Consider the following 17,500-nt stretch of genomic DNA (forward strand, 5'->3'; position numbering starts at 1 on the left):
AGTGTTCGTAGCCTGTCTATGTTACTGCTAAGGTAATGTTGGGGGTTTACTACAGGCCTCCCAACAGCCAGCGGGAGATAGAGGAGCAGATAGGTAGACAGATTTTGGAAAAGAGTAAAAACAACAGGGTTGTGGTGATGGGAGACTTCAACTTCCCCAATATTGACTGGGACTCACTTAGTGCCAGGGGCTTAGGTGGGGCGGAGTTTGTAAGGAGCATCCAGGAGGGCTTCTTAAAACAATATGTAAACAGTCCAACTAGGGAAGGGGCGGTACTGGACCTGGTATTGGGGAATGAGCCCGGCCAGGTGGTAGATGTTTCAGTAGGGGAGCATTTCGGTAGCAGTGACCACAATTCAGTAAGTTTTAAAGTACTGGTGGACAAGGATAAGAGTGGTCCTAGGATGAATGTGCTAAATTGGGGGAAGGCTAATTATAACAATATTAGGCGGGAACTGAAGAACATAGATTGGGGGCGGATGTTTGAGGGCAAATCAACATCTGACATGTGGGAGGCTTTCAAGTGTCAGTTGAAAGGAATTCAGGACCGGCATGTTCCTGTCAGGAAGAAGGATAAATACGGCAATTTCGGGAACCTTGGATAACGAGAGATATTGTCGGCCTCGTCAAAAAGAAAAAGGAGGCATTTGTCAGGGCTAAAAGGCTGGGAACAGACGAAGCCTGCGTGGAATATAAGGAAAATAGGAAGGAACTTAAGCAAGGAGTCAGGAGGGCTAGAAGGGGTCACGAAAAGGCATTGGCAAATAGGGTTAAGGAAAATCCCAAGGCTTTTTACACGTACATAAAAAGCAAGAGGGTAGCCAGGGAAAGGGTTGGCCCACTGAAGGATAGGCAAGGGAATCTATGTGTGGAGCCAGAGGAAATGGGCGAGGTACTAAATGAATACTTTGCATCAGTATTCACCAAAGAGAAGGAATTGGTAGATGTTGAGTCTGGAGAAGGGTGTGTAGATAGCCTGGGTCACATTGAGATCCAAAAAGACGAGGTGTTGGGTGTCTTAAAAAAATATTAAGGTAGATAAGTCCCCAGGGCCTGATGGGATCTACCCCAGAATACTGAAGGAGGCTGGAGAGGAAATTGCTGAGGCCTTGACAGAAATCTTTGGATCCTCACTGTCTTCAGGGGATGTCCCGGAGGACTGGAGAATAGCCAATGTTGTTCCTCTGTTTAAGAAGGGTAGCAAGGATAATCCAGGGAACTACAAGCCGGTGAGCCTTACTTCAGTGGTAGGGAAATTACTGGAGAGAATTCTTCGAGACAGGATCTACTCCCATTTGGAAGCAAATGGACGTATTAGTGAGAGGCCGCACGGTTTTGTGAAGGGGAGGTCGTGTCTCACTAACTTGATAGAGTTTTTCGAGGAGGTCACTAAGATGATTGATGCAGGTAGGGCAGTGGATGTTGTCTAGATGGACTTCAGTAAGGCCTTTGACAAGGTCCCTCATGGTAGACTAGTACAAAAGGTGAAGTCACACGGGATCAGGGGTGAGCTGGCAAGGTGGATACAGAACTGGCTAGGCCATAGAAGGCAGAGGGTAGCAATGGAGGGATGCTTTTCTAATTGGAGGGCTGTGACCAGTGGTGTTCCACAGGGATCAGTGCTGGGACCTTTGCTCTTTGTAGTATATATAAATGATTTGGAGGAAAATGTAACTGGTCTGATTAGTAAGTTTGCAGACGACACAAAGGTTGGTGGGATTGCAGATAGCGATGAGGACTGTCAGAGGATACAGCAGGATTTAGATTGTTTGGAGACTTGGGCGGAGAGATGGCAGATGGAGTTTAATCCGGACAAATGTGAGGTAATGCATTTTGGAAGGTCTAATACAGGTAGGGAATATACAGTGAATGCTAGAACCCTCAAGAGTATTGAAAGTCAAAGAGATCTAGGTGTACAGGTCCACAGGTCATTGAAAGGGGCAACACAGGTGGAGACGGTAGTCAAGAAGGCATACGGCAAGCTTGCCTTCATTGGCCGGGGCATTGAGTATAAGAATTGGCAAGTCATGTTGCAGCTGTATAGAATCTTAGTTAGGCCACACTTGGAGTATAGTGTTCAATTCTGGTCGCCACACTACCAGAAGGATGTGGAGGCTTTAGAGAGGCTGCAGAAGAGATTTACCAGGATGTTGCCCGGTATGGAGGGCATTAGCTATGAGGAGCGGTTGAATAAACTCGGTTTGTTCTCACTGGAACGAAGGAGGTTGAGGGGCGACCTGATAGAGGTGTACAAAATTATGAGGGGCATAGACAGAGTGGATAGTCAGAGGCTTTTTCCCGGGGTAGAGGGGTCAATTACTAGGGGGCATAGGTTTAAGGTGCGAGGGGCAAGGTTTAGAGTAGATGTACGAGGCAAGTTTTTTTACACAGAGGGTAGTGGGTGCCTGGAACTCGCTGCCGGAGGAGGTGGTGGAAGCAGGGACGATAGGGACATTTAAGGGGCATCTTGACAAATACATGAATAGGATGGGAATAGAGGGATACGGACCCAGGAAGTGTAGAAGATTGTAGTTTAGTCGGGTAGCATGGTCGGCACGGGCTTGGAGGGCCGAAGGGCCTGTTCCTGTGCTGTACATTTCTCTGTTCTTTGTACTTTGTAAACGCAATCTCCTCAGATCCAGAGTACCCAACACATCAGAGAGACAGAGAGGGAGAGACAGAGAGGGAGAGACATAGAGGGAGAGACATAGAGAGAGAGAGAGAGAGAGAGACAGAGAGAGACAGAGAGAGAGAGGGAGAGGGAGAGAGAGAGGGAGAGAGAGAGGGAGAGAGAGAGGGAGAGAGAGAGGGAGAGAGAGAGGGAGAGACAGAGAGAGAGACAGAGAGAGAGACAGAGAGAGAGACAGAGAGAGAGAGACAGAGAGAGAGAGAGACAGAGAGAGAGAGAGACAGAGAGAGAGAGACAGAGAGAGAGAGAGACAGAGAGAGAGAGAGAGAGAGAGAGAGAGAGAGAGAGACAGACAGAGAGAGAGACAGACAGAGAGAGAGACAGACAGAGAGAGAGACAGACAGAGAGAGAGACAGACAGAGAGAGAGACAGACAGAGAGAGAGACAGACAGAGAGAGAGACAGACAGACAGAGAGAGAGAGAGACAGAGAGAGACAGAGATATAGGTTGGTGTTGGTGAGTTTTACTGTGAGGTGCCTGTACAGAGTTCCTAGCTGAGCTGATTTGTGGACTGTTGCTGGGACCAGGCAGCTGTGTCTGTGAGGTATGATGGTCCTGGGGCTTGGCGGGCGAGCGGGGTTACGAACGGACTGCCCGTCACTCTCACTCTCTCTCCCCCTTCAGCAGGTAATGAGATGACCCAGAGACCGAGGAGACCGCCACTTAAACAGAAACCTGTGACTGTCAGGACCCATTCAGAGTCACCAGGAGCATTGGATCAGAGAAACCCTCCCAGGACAGGTACAGCACGGGGTTAGATACAGAGTAAAGCTCCCTCTACACTGTTCCCATCAAACACTCCCAGGACAGGTACAGCACGGGGTTAGATACAGAGTAAAGCTCCCTCTACACTGTCCCCATCAAACACTCCCAGGACAAGTACAGCACGGGGTTAGATACAGAGTAAAGCTCCCTCGACACTGTCCCCATCAAACACTCCCAGGACAGGTACAGCACGGGGTTAGATACAGAGTAAAGCTCCCTCTACACTGTCCCCCATCAAACACTCCCAGGACAAGTACAGCACGGGGTTAGATACAGAGTAAAGCTCCCTCTACACTGTCCCCATCAAACACTCCCAGGACAGGTACAGCACGGGGTTACATACAGAGTAAAGCTCCCTCTACACTGTCCCCATCAAACACTCCCAGGACAGGTACAGCACGGGGTTAGATACAGAGTAAAGCTCCCTCTACACTGTCCCCCATCAAACACTCCCAGGACAGGTACAGCACGGGGTTAGATACAGAGTAAAGCTCCCTCTACACTGTCCCCCATCAAACACTCCCAGGACAAGTACAGCACGGGGTTAGATACAGAGTAAAGCTCCCTCGACACTGTCCCCATCAAACACTCCCAGGACAGGTACAGCACGGGGTTAGATACAGAGTAAAGCTCCCTCTACACTGTCCCCCATCAAACACTCCCAGGACAGGTACAGCACGGGGTTAGATACAGAGTAAAGCTCCCTCTGCACTGTCCCCATCAAACACTCCCAGCACAGGTACAGCACAGGGGTTAGATACAGAGTAAAGCTCCCTCTACACTGTCCCCATCAAACACTCCCAGGACAGGTACAGCACGGGGTTAGATACAGAGTAAAGCTCCCTCTACACTGTCCCCATCAAACACTCCCAGGACAGGTACAGCACGGGGTTAGATACAGAGTAAAGCTCCCTCTACACTGTCCCCATCAAACACTCCCAGGACAGGTACAGCACGGAGTTAGATAGAGAGTAAAGCTCCCTCTACACTGTCCCCATCAAACACTCCCAGGACAGGTACAGCACGGGGATAGATACAGAGTAAAGCTCCCTCTACACTGTCCCCATCAAACACTCCCAGGACAGGTACAGCACGGGGTTAGAGACAGAGCAAAGCTCCCTCTACACTGTCCCCATCAAACACTCCCAGGACAGGTACAGCACGGGGTTAGATACAGAGTAAAACTCCCTCTACACTGTCCCCATCAAACACTCCCAGGACAGGTACAGCGTGGGGTAAGATACAGATTATTTGTGGGAGGTGTTGAGGAGATTTGGTTTTGGAGAGGGGTATGTTAGATGGGTGCAGCTGCTGTATAGGGCCCCAGTGGCGAGTGTGGTCACGAATGGACGGGGATCTGCATATTTTCGGCTCCATAGAGGGACGAGGCAGGGATGCCCTCTGTCCCCATTATTGTTTGCACTGGCGATTGAGCCCCTGGCAATAGCATTGAGGGGTGCCAAGAAGTGGAGGGGAGTACTCAGGGGAGGAGAAGAACACCGGGTATCTCTGTATGCGGACGATTTGTTGTTGTATGTGGCGGACCCGGCGGAGGGGATGCCAGAGATAATGCGGATACTTGGGGAGTTTGGAGAATTCTCAGGATATAAACTGAACATGGGGAAAAGTGAGTTGTTTGTGGTGCATCCAGGGGAGCAGAGCAGAGAAATAGAGGACTTTCCGCTGAGGAAGGTAACAAGGGACTTTCATAACTTGGGGATCCAGATAGCCAAGAATTGGGGCACATTGCATAGGTTAAATTTAACGTGATTGGTGGAACAAATGGAAGAGGACTTCAAGAGATGGGATATGGTATCCCTGTCACTGGCAGGGAGGGTGCAGGCGGTTAAAATGGTGGTCCTCCCGAGATTCCTCTTTGTGTTTCAGTGCCTCCCGGTGGTGATCACGAAGGCTTTTTTCAAAAGGATTGAAAAGAGCATCATGGGTTTTGTTTGGGCCGGGAAGACCCCGAGAGTGAGGAAGGGATTCTTACAGCGTAGTAGGGATAGGGGGGGCTGGCACTACCGAGCCTAAGTGAGTACTACTGGGCCGCCAATATCTCAATGGTGTGTAAGTGGATGGGAGAGGAGGAGGGAGCGGCGTGGAAGAGATTGGAGAGGGCGTCCTGTAGGGGGACTAGCCTACAGGCTATGGTGACAGCCCCATTGCCGTTCTCACCGAGGAACTACACCACAAGCCCGGTGGTGGTGGCTACACTGAAGATTTGGGGACAGTGGAGACGGCATAGGGGAAAGACTGGAGCCTTGGGGGGGTCCCCGATAAGAAATAACCATAGGTTTGCCCCGGGGGGAATGGATGGGGGATTTGGAACATGGCAAAGAGCAGGAGTAAGGCAACTGAAAGATCTGTTTGTGGATGGGAAGTTCGCGAGTCTGGGAGCGCTGACCGAGAAATATGGGTTGCCCCAAGGGAATGCATTCCGGTATATGCAACTGAGGGCTTTTGCGAGGCAGCAGGTGAGGGAATTCCTGCAGCTCCCGACGCATGAGGTGCAGGACAGAGTGATCTCAAAGACATGGGTGGGGGATGGTAAGGTGTCGGACATATATAGGGAAATGAGGGATGAGGGGGAGATCATGGTAGATGAGCTGAAAGGGAAATGGGAAGAAGAGCTGGGGGAGGAGGTCGAGGAGGGGCTGTGGGCAGATGCCCTAAGCAGGGTAAACTCATCGTCCTCGTGTGCCAGGCTAAGCCTGATACAGTTTAAGGTGTTACACAGGGCGCATATGACTGGAGCACGGCTCAGTAAATTTTTGGGGGTAGAGGATAGGTGTGCGAGGTGCTCGAGAAGCCCAGCGAATCATACCCACATGTTCTGGTCATGTCCGGCACTACAGGGGTTCTGGGTGGGGGTGACAAAGGTGCTTTCGAAGGCGGTGGGGGTCCGGGTCGAACCAAGCTGGGGGTTGGCTATATTCGGGGTTGCAGAAGAGCCGGGAGTGCAGGAGGCGAAAGAGGCTGATGTTTTGGCCTTTGCGTCCCTAGTAGCCCGGCGCAGGATACTGTTAATGCGGAAGGAAGCCAAGCCCCCGGGTGTGGAGACCTGGATAAATGACATGGTAGGGTTTATAAAGCTGGAACGGATTAAGTTCGTCCTAAGGGGGTCGGCTCAAGGGTTCACCAGGCGGTGGCAACCGTTCGTCGAATACCTCACAGAAAGATAGAGGGAATGGAAAAGAAGAAGGCAGCAGCAGCAGCCCATGGGGGAGGGGTGGTGGGGGGGGGGGGGGGGGAACCAGAAGGACTCTCAGGGTTGTTAATATATATGTATAATATGTATAGGTCGTTGCTATAAATAATTGTATATTGGATTGTTAAACCATATTTTTGGAGAGTGTTTATCTGAGACAATGCAGTTGACTTTTAGTTTTAGTTTTCGTTTTTGTTATATATTATTTATTCTTTGTTTATAAAACAGGTCATTGTTATTTATACTGTTATATTATTGTGTAAAGGATACACAATGTACTGTCATGGTTGACCAAAAATTTTCAATAAAATATTCTTTAAAAAAAACACTCCCAGGACAGGTACAGCACGGGGTTAGATACAGAGTAAAGCTCCCTCTACACTGTCCCCATCAAACACTCCCAGGACAGGTACAGCACGGGGTTAGATACAGAGTAAAGCTCCCTCTACACTGTCCCCATCAAACCCTCCCAGGACAGGGACAGCACGGGGTGAGATACAGAGTAAAGCTGCCTTTACACTGTCCCCATCAAACACTCCCAGGACAGGTACAACACGGGGTTAGATACAGAGTAAAGCTCCCTCTACACTGTCACCATCAAACACTCCCAGGACAGGTACAGCACGGGGTTAGATACACAGTAATGCTCCCTCTACACTGTCCCCATCAAACACTCCCAGGACAGGGACAGCACGGGGTTAGATACAGAGTAAAGCTCCCTCTACACTGTCGCCATCAAACAATCCCAGGACAGGGACAGCACGGGGTTAGATACAGAGTAAAGCTCCCTCTACACTGTCCCCATCAAACAATCCCAGGACAGGTACAGCACGGGGTTAGATACAGAGTAAAGCTCCCTCTACACTGTCCCCATCAAACACTCTCAGGGCAGGTACAGCACGGGGTTAGATACAGAGTAAAGCTCCCTCTACACTGTCGCCATCAAACAATCCCAGGACAGGGACAGCACGGGGTTAGATACAGAGTAAAGTTCCCTCTACACTGTCCCCATCAAACACTCCCAGGACAGATACAGCACGGGGTTAGATACAGATTAAAGCTCCCTCTACACTGTCCCCATCAAACACTCGCAGGACAGGTACAGCACGGGGTTAGATACAGAGTAAAGCTGCCTCTACACTGCCTCCATCAAACACTCCCAGGACAGGTACAGCACGGGGTTAGATACAGAGTAAAGCTGCCTCTACACTGCCTCCATCAAACACTCCCAGGACAGGTGCAGCACGGGGTTAGATACAGAGTAAAGCTCTCTCTACACTGTCGCCATCAAACACTCCCAGGACAGGTACAGCAACGGGGTTAGATACAGAGTAAAGCTCCCTCTACACTGTCCCCATCAAACACTCCCAGGACAGGTACAGCACGGGGTTAGATACAGAGTAAAGCTCCCTCGACACTGTCCCCATCAAACGCTTCCAGGACAGGTACAGCACGGGGTTAGATACAGAGTAAAGCTCCCTCTACACTGTCCCCATCAAACACTCCCAGGACAGGTACAGCACGGGGTTAGATACAGAGTAAAGCTCCCACTACACTGTCCCCATCAAACGCTCCCAGGACAGATACAGCACGGGGTTAGATACAGAGTAAATCTCCCTCTACACTGTCCCCATCAAACACTCCCAGGACAGGCACAGCACGGGGTTAGATACAGAGTAAAGCTCGCTCTACACTGTCCCCATCAAACACTCCCAGGACAGATACAGCACGGGGTTAGATACAGAGTAAAGCTCCCTCTACACTGTCCCCATCAAACACTCCCAGGACAGATACAGCACTCTGTTAGATACAGAGTAAAGCTCGCTCTACACTGTCCCCATCAAACACTCCCAGGACAGGTACAGCATGGGGTTAGATACAGAGTAAAGCTCCCTCTACACTGTCCCCATCAAACACTCCCAGGACAGGTACAGCACGAGGTTAGATACAGAGTAAAGCTTCCTCTACACTGTCCCCATCAAACACTGCCAGGACAGGTACAGCACGGGGTTAGATACAGAGTAAAGCTCCCTCTACACTGTCCCCATCAAACACTCCCAGGACAGATACAGCACGGGGTTAGATACAGAGTAAAGCTCCCGCTACACTGTCCCCATCAAATACTCCCAGGACAGATACAGCACGGGGTTAGATACAGAGTAAAGCTCCCTCTACACTGCCTCCATCAAACACTCCCAGGACAGGTGCAGCACGGGGTTAGATACAGAGTAAAGCTCCCTCTACACTGTCCCCATCAAACACTCCCAGGACAGATACAGCACGGGGTTAGATACAGAGTAAAGCTCCCTCTACACTGTCCCCATCAAACACTCCCAGGACAGGTACAGCACGGGGTTAGATACAGAGTAAAGCTGCCTCTACACTGCCTCCATCAAACACTCCCAGGACAGGTACAGCACGGGGTTAGATACAGAGTAAAGCTGCCTCTACACTGCCTCCATCAAACACTCCCAGGACAGGTGCAGCACGGGGTTAGATACAGAGTAAAGCTCTCTCTACACTGTCGCCATCAAACACTCCCAGGACAGGTACAGCAACGGGGTTAGATACAGAGTAAAGCTCCCTCTACACTGTCCCCATCAAACACTCCCAGGACAGGTACAGCACGGGGTTAGATACAGAGTAAAGCTCCCTCGACACTGTCCCCATCAAACGCTTCCAGGACAGGTACAGCACGGGGTTAGATACAGAGTAAAGCTCCCTCTACACTGTCCCCATCAAACACTCCCAGGACAGGTACAGCACGGGGTTAGATACAGAGTAAAGCTCCCACTACACTGTCCCCATCAAACGCTCCCAGGACAGATACAGCACGGGGTTAGATACAGAGTAAATCTCCCTCTACACTGTCCCCATCAAACACTCCCAGGACAGGCACAGCACGGGGTTAGATACAGAGTAAAGCTCGCTCTACACTGTCCCCATCAAACACTCCCAGGACAGATACAGCACGGGGTTAGATACAGAGTAAAGCTCCATCTACACTGTCCCCATCAAACACTCCCAGGACAGGTAGTGCTTGGGGTTAGATACAGAGTAAAGCTCCCTCTACACTGTCCCCATCAAACACTCCCAGGACAGGTACAGCACGGGGTTAGATACACAGTAAAGCTCCCTCTACACTGTCCCCATCAAACACTCCCAGGACAGATACAGCACGGGGTTAGATACAGAGTAAACCTCCCTCTACACTGTCCCCATCAAACACTCCCAGGACAGGTACAGCACGGGGTGAGACACAGAGTAAAGCTCCCTCTACACTGTTCCCATCAAACACTCCCAGGACAGGTACAGCACGGGATTAGATACAGAGTAAAGCTCCCTCTACACTGTCCCCATCAAACACTCCCAGGACAGATACAGCACGGGGTTAGATACAGAGTAAAGCTCCCTCTAAACTGTCCCCATCAAACACTCCCAGGACAGGTACAGCACGGGGTTAGATACAGAATAAAGCTCCCTCTACACTGTCCCCATCAAACACTCCCAGGACAGGTACAGCCCGGGGTTAGATACAGAGTAAAGCTCCCTCTACACTGTCCCCATCAAACACTCCCAGGACAGGTACAGCACGGGGTTAGATACAGAATAAAGCTCCCTCTACACTGTCCCCATCAAACACTCCCAGGACAGGTACAGCCCGGGGTTAGATACAGAGTAAAGCTCCCTCTACACTGTCCCCATCAAACACTCCCAGGACAGGTACAGCCCGGGGTTAGATACAGAGTAAAGCTCCCTCTACACTGTCCCCATCAAACACTCCCAGGACAGGGACAGCACGGGGTTAGATACAGAGTAAAGCTCCCTCTACGCTGTCCCCATCAAACACTCCCAGGACAGTTACAGCACGGGGTTAGATACAGTGGTGAATTGCTCCATTGAAGGCTAGCACAGAAAATTTGAAGATTCTACCAGTCAGTATTCTTATATTTTGCCAATCGCTGACTGTCTCTCCCTCTCGCTCTCCTTCTCACTCCCTCTCTCCCTATCTCTCGATACAGACTCCACAAGGTTCTCATTGGTTGAAGACGAGTTACATTGTGAAGAACATCGATCGCAATCAGATGTCTAGCGACCAACAAACCTGGAGGTAAATATGTTCAACAGGAGAGGGTCAGAACTGAGGGAGTGCCACACTGTCAGAGGGTCAGAACTGAGGGAGTGCCACACTGTCAGAGGGTCAGTACTGAGGGAGTGCTGCACTGTCAGAGGGTCAGTACCGAGGGAGTGCCGCACTGTCAGAGGGTCAGTACTGAGGGAGTGCCGCACTGTCAGAGGGTCAGTACTGAGGGAGTGCCGCACTGTCAGAGGGTCAGTACTGAGAGAGTGCCGCACTGTCAGAGGGTCAGTACTGAGGGAGTGCCGCACTGTCAGAGGGTCAGTACTGAGCGAGTGCTGCACTGTCAGAGGGTCAGTACTGAGGGAGTGCCGCACTGTCAGAGGGTCAGTACTGAGGGAGTGCCGCACTGTCAGAGGGTCAGTACTGAGGGAGTGCCGCACTGTCAGAGGGTCAGTACTGAGGGAGTGCCGCACTGTCAGAGGGTCAGTACTGAGGGAGTGCCGCACTGTCAGAGGGTCAGTACTGAGGGAGTGCCGCACTGTCAGAGGGTCAGTACTTAGGGAGTGACGCACTGTCAGAGGGTCAGTACTGAGGGAGTGCCGCACTGTCAGCGGGTCAGTACTGAGGGAGTGCCGCACTGTCAGAGGGTCAGTACTGAGGGAGCGCCGCACTGACAGAGGGTCAGTACTGAGGGAGCGACGCACTGTCAGAGGGTCAGTACTGAGGGAGTGCCGCACTGTCAGCGGGTCAGTACTGAGGGAGTGCCAAACTGTCAGAGGGTCAGTACTGAGGGAGTGCCGCACTGTCAGAGGGTCAGTACTGAGCGAGTGCTACACTGTCAGAGGGTCAGTACTGAGGGAGTGCCGCACTGTCAGAGGGTCAGTACTGAGGGAGTGCCGCACTGTCAGAGGGTCAGTACTGAGGGAGTGCCGCACTGTCAGAGGGTCAGTACTGAGGGAGTGACGCACTGTCAGAGGGTCAGTACTGAGGGAGTGCCGCACTGTCAGCGGGTCAGTAATGAGGGTGTGCCGCACTGTCAGAGGGTCAGTACTGAGGGAGCGACGCACTGTCAGAGGGTCAGTACTGAGGGAGTGCCGCACTGTCAGAGGGTCAGTACTGAGGGAGTGACGCACTGTCAGAGGGTCAGTACTGAGGGAGTGCCGCACTGTCAGCGGGTCAGTAATGAGGGTGTGCCGCACTGTCAGAGGGTCAGTACTGAGGGAGCGACGCACTGTCAGAGGGTCAGTACTGAGGGAGTGCCGCACTGTCAGCGGGTCAGTACTGAGGGAGTGCAGCACTGTCAGAGGGTCAGTACTGAGGGAGTGCCGCACTGTCAGAGGGTCAGTACTGAGGGAGTGCCGCACTGTCAGAGGGTCAGTACTGAGGGAGTGCTGCACTGTCAGAGAGTCAGTACAGAGGGAGTGCCGCACTGTCAGAGGTCAGTACTGAGGGAGTGCCGCACTGTCAGAGGGTCAGTACTGAGAGAGTGCAGCACTGTCAGAGGGTCAGTACTGAGGGAGTGCCGCACTGTCAGAGGGTCAGTACTGAGGGAGTGCCGCACTGACAGATGGTCAGTACTGAGGGAGTGTTGCACTGCCAGAGGGTCAGTACTGAGGGAGTGCCGCACTGTCAGATGGTCAGTGCTGAGGGAGTGCCGCACTGTCAGAGGGCCAGTACTGAGTGAGTGCCGTACTGTCAGAGGGTCAGTACTGAGGGAGTGCCGCACTGTCAGAGGGTCAGTACTGAGGGAGTGCCGCACTGTCAGAAGGTCAGTACTGAGGGAGTGCTGCACAGTCAGAGGGTCAGTACTGAGGGAGTGCTGCACTGTCAGAGGGTCAGTACTGAGGGAGTGCCGCACTGTCAGAGGGTCAGTTATGAGGGAGCGCTGCACTGTCAGAGGATCAGTACTGAGGGAGTGCCGCACTGTCAGAGGGTCAGTACTGAGGGAGTGCTGCACTGTCAGAGGATCAGTACTGAGGGAGTGCCGCACTGTCAGAGGGTCAGTACTGAGGGAGTGCCGCACAGTCAGAGGGTCAGTACTGAGGAGGTGCTGCCCTGTCAGAGGGTCAGTACTGAGGGAGTGCCGCAATGTCAGATGGTCAGTACTGAGGGAGTGCCGCACTGTCAGAGGGTCAGTACTGAGGGAGTGCCGCACTGTCAGAGGGTCAGTACTGAGGGAGTGCCGCTCTGTCAGAGGGTCAGTACTGAGGAAGTGATGCACTGTCAGAGAGTCAGCACTGAGGGAGTGCCGTACTGTCAGAGGGTCAGTACTGAGGGAGTGCCGCACTGTCAGAGGATCAGTACTGAGGGAGCGCCGCACTGTCAGAGGATCAGTACTGAGGGAGCGCCGCACTGTCAGAGGGTCAGTACTGAGGGAGTGCCGCACTGTCAGAGGGTCAGTACTGAGGGAGCGCCGCACTGTCGGAGGGTCAGTACTGAGGGAGTGCCGCACTGTCAGAGGGTCAGTACTGTGGGAGTGCCGCACTGTCGGAGGTTCAGTACTGAGGGAGTGCCGCACTGTCAGAGGGTCAGTACTGAGGGAGTGTCACACTGTCAGAGGGTCAGTACTGAGGGAGTGCTGCACTGTCTGAGGGTCAGTACTGAGGGAGTGCCGCACTGTCAGAGGGTCAGTACTGAGGGAGTGCCGCACTGTCAGAGGGTCAGTACTGAGGGAGTGCCGCACTGTCAGAGGGTCAGTAGTGAGGGAGTGCCGCACTGTCAGAGGGTCAGTACTGAGGGAGCGCTGCACTGTCACAGGGTCAGTACTGAGGGAGTGCCGCATTGTCAGAGGGTCAGTACTGAGGGAGTGCCGCACTGTCAGAGGGTCAGTACTGAGGGAGTGCCGCACTGTCAGAGGGTCAGTACTGAGGGAGCGCCGCACTGTCAGAGGGTCAGTACTGAGGGAGAGCCGCACTGTCAGAGGGTCAGTACTGAGGGAGCGCTGCACTGTCACAGGGTCAGTACTGAGGGAGTGCCGCATTGTCAGAGGGTCAGTACTGAGGGAGCACCGCACTGTCAGAGGGTCAGTACTGAGTGAGTGCCGCACTGTCAGAGGGTCAGTACTGAGGGAGTGCCGCACTGTCAGAGGGTCAGTACTGAGGGAGTGCCGCACTGTCAGAGGGTCAGTACTGAGGGAGTGCCGCACTGTCAGAGGGTCAGTACAGAGGGAGTGCCGCACTGTCAGAGGGTCAGTACTGAGGGAGTGCCGCACTGACAGAGAGTCAGTACGGAGGGAGTGTCGCACTGTCGGAGGGTCAGTACTGAGGGAGTGCCGCACTGTCAGAGGGTCAGTACTGAGGGAGTGCCACACTGTCAGATGGTCAGTACTGAGGGAGTGCCGCACTGTCAGAGGGTCAGTACTGAGGGAGTGCCGCACTGTCAGATGGTCAGTACTGAGGGAGTGCCGCACTGACAGAGGGTCAGTACGGAGGGAGTGTCGCACTGTCGGAGGGTCAGTACTGAGGGAGTGCCGCACTGTCAGAGGTTCAGTACTGAGGGAGTGCCGCACTGTCAGAAGGTCAGTACTGAGGGAGTGCCGCTCTGTCAGAGGGTCAGTACTGAGGAAGTGATGCACTGTCAGAGAGTCAGCACTGAGGGAGTGCCGTACTGTCAGAGGGTCAGTACTGAGGGAGTGCCGCACTGTCAGAGGGTCAGTACTGAGGGAGTGCCGCACTGTCAGAGGGTCAGTACTGAGGGAGTGCAGCACTGTCAGAGGGTCAGTACAGAGAGTGCCGCACTGACAGAGGGTCAGTACTGAGTGAGCGCTGCACTGTCAGAGGGTCAGTACTGAGGGAGTGTCGCACTGTCGGAGGGTCAGTACTGAGGGAGTGCCGCACTGTCAGAGGGTCAGTACTGAGGGAGTGCCGCACTGTCAGAGGGTCAGTACTGAGGGAGCGCTGCACTATCAGGGGGTCAGTACTGAGGGAGTGCCGCACTGTCAGAGGATCAGTACTGAGGGAGTGCCGCACTGTCAGAGGGTCTGTACTGAGGGAGTGCCGCACTGACAGAGAGTCAGTACGGAGGGAGTGTCGCACTGTCGGAGGGTCAGTACTGAGGGAGTGCCGCACTGTCAGAGGGTCAGTACTGAGGGAGTGCCGCACTGTCAGAGGGTCAGTACTGAGGGAGCGCTGCACTATCAGGGGGTCAGTACTGAGGGAGTGCCGCACTGTCAGAGGATCAGTACTGAGGGAGTGCCGCACTGTCAGAGGGTCTGTACTGAGGGAGTGCCGCACTGTCAGAGTGTCAGTACTGAGGGAGTGCCGCACTGTCAGAGGGTCAGTACTGAGGGAGTGCCGCACTGTCAGAGGGTCAGTACTGAGGGAGTGCCGCACTGTCAGAGGGTCAGTACTGAGGGAGTGCCGCACTGTCAGAGGGTCTGTACTGAGGGAGTGCCGCACTGTCAGAGTGTCAGTACTGAGCGAGTGCCGCACTGTCAGAGGGTCAGTACTGAGGGAGTACCGCACTGTCAGAGGGTCAGTACTGAGGGAGTGCCGCATTGTCAGAGGGTCTGTACTGAGGGAGTGCCGCACTGTCAGAGTGTCAGTACTGAGGGAGTGCCGCACTGTCAGAAGGTCAGTACTGAGGGAGTGCCGCACTGACAGAGGGTTAGTACTGAGGGAGTGCCGCACTGTCAGATGGTCAGTACTGAGGGAGTGCCGCACTGTCAGAGGGTCAGTACTGAGGGAGTGCCGCACTGTCAGAGGGTCAGTACTGAGGGAGCGCCGCACTGTCAGAGGGTCAGTACTGAGGGAGTGCTGCACTGTCAGAGAGTCAGTACTGAGGGAGTGCCGCACTGTCAGAGGGTCAGTACTGAGGGAGTGCCGCACTGACAGAGGGTCAGTACGGAGGGAGTGTCGCACTGTCGGAGGGTCAGTACTGAGGGAGTGCCGCACTGTCAGAGGTTCAGTACTGAGGGAGTGCCGCACTGTCAGAGGGTCAGTACTGAGGGAGTGCCGCACTGTCAGAGGGTCAGTACTGAGGAAGTGATGCACTGTCAGAGAGTCAGTACTGAGGGAGCGCCGCACTGTCAGAGGGTCAGTACTGAGGGAGTGCCGTACTGTCAGAGGGTCAGTACTGAGGGAGTGCCGCACTGTCAGAGGGTCAGTACTGAGGGAGTGCCGCACTGTCAGAGGATCAGTACTGAGGGAGCGCCGCACTGTCAGAGGATCAGTACTGAGGGAGCGCCGCACTGTCAGAGGGTCAGTACTGAGGGAGCGCCGCACTGTCAGAGGGTCAGTACTGAGGGAGTGCCGCACTGTCAGAGGGTCAGTACTGTGGGAGTGCCGCACTGTCGGAGGTTCAGTACTGAGGGAGTGCCGCACTGTCAGAGGGTCAGTACTGAGGGAGTGCCGCACTGTCAGAGGGTCAGTACTGAGGGAGTGCTGCACTGTCTGAGGGTCAGTACTGAGGGAGTGCCGCTCTGTCAGAGGGTCAGTACTGAGGGAGTGCCGCACTGTCAGAGGGTCAGTACTGAGGGAGTGCCGCACTGTCAGAGGGTCAGTACTGAGGGAGTGCAGCACTGTCAGAGGGTCAGTAGTGAGCTAGTGCCGCACTGTCAGAGGGTCAGTACTGAGGGAGTGCCGCACTGTCAGAGGGTCAGTACTGAGGGAGTGCCGCACTGTCAGAGGGTCAGTACTGAGGGAGTGCCGCACTGTCAGAGGGTCAGTACTGAGGGAGTGCAGCACTGTCAGAGGGTCAGTAGTGAGGGAGTGCCGCACTGTCAGAGGGTCAGTAGTGAGGGAGTGCCGCACTGTCAGAGGGTCAGTACTGAGGGAGTGCCGCACTGTCAGAGGGTCAGTACTGAGGGAGCGCTGCACTGTCACAGGGTCAGTACTGAGGGAGTGCCGCATTGTCAGAGGGTCAGTACTGAGGGAGCACCGCACTGTCAGAGGGTCAGTACTGAGTGAGTGCCGCACTGTCAGAGGGTCAGTACTGAGGGAGTGCCGCACTGTCAGAGGGTCAGTACTGAGGGAGTGCCGCACTGTCAGAGGGTCAGTACAGAGGGAGTGCCGCACTGTCAGAGGGTCAGTACTGAGGGAGTGCCGCACTGTCTGGGGGTCAGTACTGAGGGAGTGCCGCACTGTCAGAGGGTCAGTACTGAGGGAGTGCTGCACTGTCAGAGGGTCAGTACTGAGGGAGTGCCGCACTGTCAGAGGGTCAGTACTGAGGGAGTGCCGCACTGTCAGAGGGTCAGTACTGAGGGAGTGCCGCACTGTCAGAGGGTCAGTACTGAGGGAGTGCCGCACTGTCAGAGGGTCAGTACTGAGGGAGTGCCGCACTGTCAGATGGTCAGTACTGAGGGAGTGCCGCACTGTCAGAGGGTCAGTACTGAGGGAGTGCCGCACTGTCAGAGGGTCAGTACTGAGGGAGCGCCGCACTGTCAGAGGGTCAGTACTGAGGGAGTGCTGCACTGTCAGAGGGTCAGTACTGAGGGAGTGCTGCACTGTCAGAGGGTCAGTACTGAGGGAGTGCAGCACTGTCAGAGGGTCAGTACAGAGAGTGCCGCACTGACAGAGGGTCAGTACTGAGTGAGCGCTGCACTGTCAGAGGGTCAGTACTGAGGGAGTGTCGCACTGTCAGAGGGTCAGTACGGAGGGAGTGTCGCACTGTCGGAGGGTCAGTACTGAGGGAGTGCTGCACTGTCAGAGGGTCAGTACTGAGGGAGTGCAGCACTGTCAGAGGGTCAGTACAGAGAGTGCCGCACTGACAGAGGGTCAGTACTGAGTGAGCGCTGCACTGTCAGAGGGTCAGTACT

At 53.9% G+C, this 17,500-nt stretch overlaps 1 long non-coding RNA gene across 1 annotated transcript in view; it reads left to right on the forward strand.

Annotated features, from left to right (window-relative positions):
• The first annotated feature begins 3,310 nt into the window (after positions 1-3,310).
• LOC140418139 (uncharacterized) overlaps positions 3,311-17,500 on the forward strand; it is a 15,672-nt gene continuing 1,482 nt past the window's right edge. The window contains exons 1-2 of the long non-coding RNA XR_011944795.1: positions 3,311-3,430; positions 10,688-10,776. This is a non-coding gene — a long non-coding RNA (uncharacterized lncRNA). The remainder of the gene's footprint in view (positions 3,431-10,687; positions 10,777-17,500) is intronic.

This window comes from Scyliorhinus torazame, chromosome 5 (genome assembly GCF_047496885.1).
Source record: "Scyliorhinus torazame isolate Kashiwa2021f chromosome 5, sScyTor2.1, whole genome shotgun sequence".
NCBI lineage: Eukaryota > Metazoa > Chordata > Chondrichthyes > Carcharhiniformes > Scyliorhinidae > Scyliorhinus > Scyliorhinus torazame.